This window comes from Rhopalosiphum maidis, chromosome 3 (assembly GCF_003676215.2).
Source record: "Rhopalosiphum maidis isolate BTI-1 chromosome 3, ASM367621v3, whole genome shotgun sequence".
Taxonomy (NCBI): Eukaryota; Metazoa; Arthropoda; class Insecta; order Hemiptera; family Aphididae; genus Rhopalosiphum; species Rhopalosiphum maidis.
In genome coordinates, this window is record NC_040879.1 from 16089811 (window position 1) to 16098985 (window position 9175).

The following is a 9175-nucleotide window of genomic DNA, read 5'->3' on the forward strand; positions in this document are numbered from 1 at the left end:
ATTCTATTGAAACTTCAGGAAAAATAAAACGAAATAAATGAAAAGGTTCTGCAGTACACTTGTGTTGTTTACGGAAGAAACAGCTGTCCGCCTGTCCGCGACGCCGTACTGCGTATATTATACATTTTTTTTAGTGTTACTCACATGATTTGCTCGGTGACCTTGTCCACTTCCTGTTGAGTACTATACATACAATACATACATACACCATACAAGTATACAATATAATATATACTGGTTGGTCGGTGTGTAACGCAAACGATGTATTTTGTGACCGGGGCGTACGGCATATTATTGGTATTATTGTGAATAACTAGTTACTCTATGAAATTCCTAAATATACTCGTTAATATAAATAAATTACTCTGTTTTACTAGTTATTATATAAAATACTGATTGGGTTTTCGCTTATTATGAAATTTATATAATTAGGTACTATCACCGGGACTGGATTAGATAACGTACAAGATTTGTTACCGTTGTCGTTTTATTAATAAAAATAATAACCTACCTAACCTAACGTTCCAGAGTAGATATTTGTCTACGAAAGGCATCCGAATCCTAATCACTTGGTAATAGTCAAGCGTTTTTCAAACGTACTCCCAACAAAATGCGCACCATAAAACGATGCAAATATTTAAAAATAATTTACTTTATAACTCTAAATGCCATCCAAAAGTTCTTGTACTAATAAATAAATTGTAAATTGTAAAAAAAATAATAATTTAATATTATAACACTATAACAATAGATTTTTTTATTTAATTTGCAATTTGTTTAAGATTTTAAATTTAATAATTATTCTAATAAATTGACGTGAAATAAATTAATATTAATATTTTATATAATAATGTAAGGTGTGTTTAAATCTAATTTAACCATATAAGGCATTATAATTATACAATAAAATATCCTGATAAACGAAGAAGAACCGTAGTTACTTACAACCTTATTTTTACGTGGTGGAATTTCAACCGTGTCAATACCGGTCACCGTATATCGTATTATGTATAGTAATAAACTAATAACTATACGTCTATACTATATGGTTAAATAATTTCTTAGTGCGCAGATCGCAAAGGATTTTTTTGTGTGCCATCACTTTGTCGGTTAAGCGCTCACATGGGGTATATTATTATTATTTATTTATTATCGTCATATTCGTCAGTGTTATTTTCGAAAGTGGCTGAACACCGGCTCCGCATTGTTCTTAAGCCGGCGTGTTTGTGTTCATGCACGTAGCATGTAGTTATTGTGTTTATTCGTTTTATTATATACTTCACTAGCCTTGAATACACACTAGCCGATGTACGTGCAGCGTAGATATCGTGAGTACCCGCCTTAAAATCCGATCTGTATATTCTACATTTTGGACAATAACTCATAAGTTGGCGTCTTGCTGTCGCACACCCCTCAACAAAGACTACAGAGGAAAAACTGATTACCGCAGGCAAACGCCTCGTGTAAACCCAAGGACAAATTCCAAATTCCGAGTTCAAACTGACCAAATCCATATATATTTTTGTCCGTACATTTTCGACCCTCTCATCTACAATATTTATATACTATATAGAAACACGAACAAAACGACCCAGTCCATCCCACGCTGCGGCTCAACGAAACGGTTTAATAATAATAATATTATTTCATATTGTACATATTTTATTAAAACGTAGGAGCGTAAGCAGAAAATACAAGGAGCAAAATTAAAAGTCAAAATCACTTTGACAAGTACCTACTTATACTAGTTCAACAGAACCGTATTACTATAGTTGAAAAGTAAATTTATAATAACAATATAAATATATAATAAAATATCCTTTGAAATATTGACTGAATAGAACACATAGACCAACTCAGTGACCTAGTATACTCAACACTTATAATTGTACAGCAAATTGTTTCTACTAACTTTTATAAATAATTTTAATTAAAAAAACACGATCGATAGTAGACACCATATCGTTATGTCTATCGTTGATAACCATACGCGGAATCATACGTAGACATATCATAAGCATTAAAAATATAAAACTACTCACAATTATTTTAATAAAAGAATTATTTTCCAACAACAATGAATTCCAGCAAATAAATACGAGTATGCATTAATTTTAATTTTGGTGAATACAATAGAGGTTTTTAAAAGGCTTTTAAAACCCTATTATATACGAAAATATTATTATTATTATATTTATATATTATAATGAAAAAAGAACAAATACGCTTCACGTATGACGGTCCTCGCACATTTTTATTATATAACATATACTTTCCAATTTATGTCGATAATAAATTGTTACCATCCCCTTATCCGGACAGTCCATCCATGTGTAAAGAAGAATCTTTATCCTTTTGTTGATATTTTATTTTTTCAAAATCCAAAACTATGGTCTATGACGCAGTTCGTTGACCAGTCGCCACTACAGGGCGAAAGTAAAATTTATATGTGGGCAAAGTAGACTTAAAGAGACCCTTTTAAAATTTTTTAGTAAACATTATTTAAGTAAAAATAGTTATTTAATAAATATTAAGATATAGAATTTTTTTAAAACAATAAACTCTAATTATTAACCTTTTATTTGCAAATGTAGTTTTAATATAATTTTATTTACACATAATTATAAAATTAAATACATATTTTTTTAAATTAATAATACCATAAGAAGTTTCAATTTTTTTATTTACAAGAAATGGACTTTTCGGCTTTTTTCTTCGGCAACAAGAGTATACACAATACTTGTGTTGACTATAGAGGATTCCAAGAAACGATCATTATTAGATATTAATAGTTAATACTGACAATACTGTTTCTGTCAAATTGTCCTACGATTTTTAGAAATAATAAATCATGTTTCCGATTTTAACTGACGCTTTTATAGTGTATTTTCTATATTCAATAGTAACAAAAAATAACTAAAATGTATTCTAATATGATGAATTATTGACGAGTTTCTATATATGTAATTATTATGTTTATGATTTTTTTTTACAATAAAATAATTTCATGGATACAATAATTTTTGTATATTTACTTCTCCCATATTTCTCTATGGTTAATTATAAAGCCCTTTAGAACGCGAGGCCGTGAGCAATGGCCTACACCGCCCACGCCAAGCGCCGCCACTGTCGTTGACTGTCAATGTAAGTCGTAATGTGTTTTCCAGAAACGCGTATCCCGATCGTTTTCAATTATTATTATGACGTGGGTATTGAATATTATAAACGTAAAAGAACATGTCCACTGCGTGTTTGTCATAGTCTGTCCCGTGTGTGTTTGTTCGGAAGAAAAATAAATTTATACGTTTGTACATACATATACAATATTAATAATATCATATACGACGCAATTTCGAATTTCTATATTTTATAATTTAATACTTTATCTTATACCGTATACGTGCGTATCTGTTTACGAATATAATTTTGATAAAAAAATTGGAACAATTTCACATTAAAATATGACGTCATAATTTCGTTGTTATTATATGTATATATATATACTCTGATACTCAGTACACAGTACACTTTATTACGTGAATATTACAATTCTCAGTTATAACTCAACTAAATAATTTATTGGTTTAGACCTATTTTAACAATATAACAATTTAAGGTTTACAATTATATCTTATTTATTGTGTTTGCACTGTGCGTAATAAGTGAAAATTAAAATATTATTATTATTATTTTCATTGACCTGATATTATAATCAACTTATTATTTGTCACATTATTAAAATTGTGCGTTCATCAGTAATTGCTGTCTGGGGTTTCGTGCGTATGGTCAGTCACAGAACACGGCACCGGACGCGTACGGTCAGTCACAGAACACGGCACCGGCCGCCTGGTAATAATAAGCCGAAGGTCGAGAGCAATACGTGAGATTCGATCATTTTCTCGGCTTTATAGAAAAATAACCATTGTAACGCACTGGACACGACCCATTTCAATATATATTTCCCGCTGTTCGTTTCATTTCTAAAACGACCGGTCAGTCCTCAGTTCTTAAGGGGGCCGTGCGGCACTGTATAAAACATTGAAAGCAACAATAACATCTAAAATGCAATACGTATAAAAGATATGGACAAATACACCCACAAAGAAGACGGTCACACGTTCTCTAAGCAGAAACTATACAGAAGTCGATTTATTTTACTTGTCACTGTATAGGGTAGAATAAAGGAACGAGCAATACAAAGAAGACGACAAGATCTTGCAGTGCACATGTGTCGTCTACATAATATATGTATATTGTACACGGTACAGGGGATGCAAATGTCCGACTTTCTGACGCCGTACTGAATTACTTTTGTTCAAAAAATATATTGTCTGTCGAAATAATATTTCGGTACGTCATAGAATGGATATCTATTGATAAGTAGGACCTACCTACCATTTTAAAAGGTTTCCATAAGAACGCACGTCATGCGATGTTAACCGTAGAAAAAATCATTTTCGCCATCGTCCCAGTCTATAAATCTTTATATTGTAAAAGGTAAAATACAAAAGTGTAATTTGTAGATACGTTATTATTGTTGTATTTGGCGGGTATACAGAACATCGGGAGCCAAGATTCTGTCGGTATAAAGCGCACTATACAGCTAGTATATAATATTAATATATGTATATGAGTAAATGAAATGTTATTATACTTATCCACTGGAATAAAAGAACTGTTTTTGTATTACTGTAGTAGTGATGTTGTGATATACTTAATACCATACCACAATTTTTACTACATGTCTTATATATTTGCACAAAAGTAAAAAACTTTTGTAAATATACGTATACATTTTTTTAGTTCATATATTACACATGCGTTTCGGTACTGCACACTAAAATAAGAGCGGATTATGTATAAAATATATTACCGTTGCACATCAATATAAAGCCATAATAAATAATAAAATTAGTGTCCTAGTGCATGGTATAAATATTTAATGGGTAAATAAATGTTTTGGTAATTTGTGCGTTTTATACAATATCACACAACGTAACGACCAAGGTCAACACCTTCAAAACATGTTTTAAACTCACAACCCCTTCGATGCTTATATACACAGTTATAGACACAATGAGTACCATAGAACCGCTTTCAGACGAATTTAATTTATACCGTAATTAAATAATAATAAAAAAAAAGTTGGAAAAGGTAAATAGGTTTTAAACCAGATCGCAAATAATGTAATATATATAGGCATTTAGGAATACAATAAATTGAACCATTGAATCATTTCGAAACACGATATTTAGAAAATACTGTTTGAAAAATATATTTTATTGTTTTTACTAATCCATCATAGTCGCAATTTCAATAAATAAAAAAAACCGAGGGTGCTAAGCTCTTAATTTTTCAGTCATAACATTGAAGTGTATAATTATACAATATAATCCTATTATAATGTATAATATAATATTAGAAAATTCGTTTGAACGCTGTACAGTCAAGCATCGAGAAGGGGTATATGCGATCCGTTTTACGAAATATTATTGAAGTATATACGAATACGTTGTAAATATTTTGATATTTGATATAGGTAGGTTCGACGTTTGTCGTCCAGGCATCCGGTTTCGGGCATCCAACACCGTTGCTGCCGCCGAAACTCCACTGTACAGATATGTGTTAGTGGGTAATCAGAAAAAAACCCAGGGAAAAAAAAGCCACAGGAAAATAATCCACGGAAAATAAAGTCAAATTAAAATAATTAAATATATAACAATTGAAATTAAAGTATTAAATTAGGTGTTTAAAATTTTTTTTATACATTATTGGTCATATTGTATACATATATATAATTATTAATACATAGGTTATATGTTAATTTGTTTAAAATTTTTAACACAGTTGGTCATACTGTATTGTCCGTATTCATATAACATTATAATATTGCAATGTCAATTTTCGAGTAGGTAATAAAAGTATACAAGTAAAAAGTATAATATATAGGTCAATAAAAACGTATGTGTGTGCTATTGCAGTTAAAATTCCGGTAAGCTTTTGTTTCCTTCTTTGATTTCCAAGCAGAGATTTTTTAATAAATTTTGATTTTTTTCATAATATGGTAATTTTCTTTTGTTGCTTAATAAACCTAGACTTTGCTGTGCCAACTTCGTTTCATCTGTAGCAATTTCTAACCTCATTTTGGTTATTAAAACCCAAATACTTGGATGCTTGTGGCCGACCAGTCTAGAAAAACGGTTATTCCAACCTTCAGTTTGGTTATTTGTACGATCGCTATCTGCCAAAGTCAAATCATGAGTATTCCATTGTTCAAGTAGAAATAGTAGTAGACAATTTCTAAAACATATATTAGTCTCTCCTGGAATACCTATCTGTCTATAAGTTCCATTTACATAAGTTTTGTCAAAATAATCAACTAGCTCATTGGCATGATCTGGCATTATGTTCTTTAAGTGAGCCATCCTATCTTTAACCATTTCTAAAAGTAAAAATGCCAACCCGTCCAGTTTTCTACAAAACTCACTAAAACTTTCATCTTCTCTGTATATTTGTTCTAGGCCAAGTTTTTGAATTATTCTGTGTGTACTTTGTGTAAGATGGTAAAAACAACCATTAATGCACATATGCTCTCCCGACACAGATTTTACTGCGTTGATTACAGATTTTTCAAAATCTATATGAAAGCTCGTTGGATCTGGATATAATTGCTGTTCAGAACATTTTTCTAGAATTTTGGTCAGCATTTTTTCATACGTTTTTTATTTTTATTTTTCAACAAACAGTATATAGATGTTATAAGTGTTTTTTGTATTTTAACTCTTACCACATACAGTTGAAGAAAATCTTTTGGGGCTAAATCAAAGTTTCCGTCAATGTACCAACTTGAACTATTCGATAGATGTTGAAGACCTTCATCTGTAGCAAAAATTACCATACGGTCTTCCACATTCACACCATCGAAAAACAATAAAAATCTTTTATTATGGGGGTCACCCGTTGTACACCATTCATCTAAAAAAATTGTATTTTTTTAATTTACATTTTTATTAAAAAAAAAATAAGACTGGAAATCAATAATGTGCTTCAATTAGATATTAAATATATTTATATAACTATTTATTATAATATATGTATATATTTAATATAACTATTATAATATACCTAAATATTATATATATATTTAATATAACTATATATTATATTATATTGATACTTACCCACAATTTCATCAGAGTCTAAGGGATAATTTTTTATTCTTTGATTTCGCAGTGTGCGCTTGACTATGTTTTCAGGTGACATCTGAATTTTGTCGTCTAATTTTGCAACACATTCTCCAAAAATATGTGCTGGGATGTTTTTGGTAGTCATTGCTTGAATTTTCATTTCATTATAACACTTACTTATCTCAACCTCTTTCTTGTTTGGCCTATGTGTTATGCTATGAGTTGTTCCACTTTTGACAATTTTTGACATTTCAAGATCTTTATACATGGTCCCTGGACATTTGAACATGGTTGCTTTACTACAACGCCATGTAATACTACTTTTCCCGGTATGTTTGAGTTCGTACATGTAGCCCTTGAAACATAATTTGGGCTTATTTTTATTAGAGTTAATGATTTCCATCGTATGTTAAAAATGTAAAATCAAAAGTAGAGAAACTAGAAAAAAAAGACTGAGAGTATAGATATGTGAAACTGAAAGTATAGTTTATAAAACAGTTATATGTTAACAAAGGAAATGAAATTTCCTCCAGAACAAGATGAAAGAAAATGCTATACATTGAATAAAAATAACATGATATTTTGTAGATATTATCTTGAAATCAATTGATTTATGTCTTTCACCCTAGATATGTTTAAGTATTATGTATGTACATTGTACAGGTTAGGCTACATTTATTATCATATATATTTTTATATTGTTATTAGAAATTTACTATTTAACTGTAGTATCTAATATGATTATGTTGTACTAATAGGTACTTATCAAAAACTCATAATATATTAGTGTTATATGTTCATTATATGTTCCATAGTTATTTATTGCTTTTTTATAAATATAATTTTTACATTCGTGGAATATACAAGGATATACTAATTTAGGAAAAAAAAATATTTTAATTGTATTCTGAAAAAAATTCAAGAAAATGCGAAAGGGTTTCGCGATCGACTCAAATTCATCTCGCGATCGACCGGACTAAATCTGTAGGTACCTAAAAAAGTACCAATGCTATACCTATAGGCTATAATACCAGGCTAAGTACTTTATTCTTTATTTTTATATAATATAGAACATGAATATATTAATTTTCATTATAGACTTATAATACATAAAATTACTTATAAATCATAATATATAACTACATGTATAATATATTATGATTATATTCCTGTCTTCCGTTGATAGTTCAAAGTTTTATCTTAATATTTCTAATAATTATTAAATATTATATAGCTGTGATTAATTACCAATGTAAACAGTACGCGTATATTATACAAAAAAAAGGAAGTCTATAAATCATTGTACATTGACCAGTAAACAGTAAACATTAGACGACTTTAGTTTATACATTATAAACACCTTGTTTACAATTCGACAATTAAACATCCGTCAATTAATATAGACTATTAAGTTCGTTCCCATTATTATCGTTAACATAACTGATCAGATCCACGACATACAAAAATTATCAGTCAATAATATAGAAACGTCTTTTTTCATTATTTTGAAATCTATGCATAAACATACGAGTTACGACTTATATACCATATTGATCCGTGTAATCATTAGAAAACTTATAGGGTAGGTACATCATTGTGTGGTATGGGCACTGGTATTATTATATCGTTACACATTATAATATGATATTTACATCCTGTATCCAATAACGACGAGTATATAAATATAATCTATGTATAATAATAGATAATTATATTATGCATAATAAAAGCTCTAATAAATAGTTGACCCGTTGTCCGCCGTGGTGCTCCCCGTATCCTAAAATTTTTTAATGTTATAGAAGGACTTTCCTTTGTTCATACAATTAATACTCTGCAGGGCTTTGATTTTTGTATTATTATTCAATGTACAACTTAGATATTAGTAATTTTTTTATATACATAAAATTATTATTATACTGTTACAATATATTCAAGCTTTACATTGAATTCTAAGAAAATACACTAATAATTATTAAATTTCGCAGTCT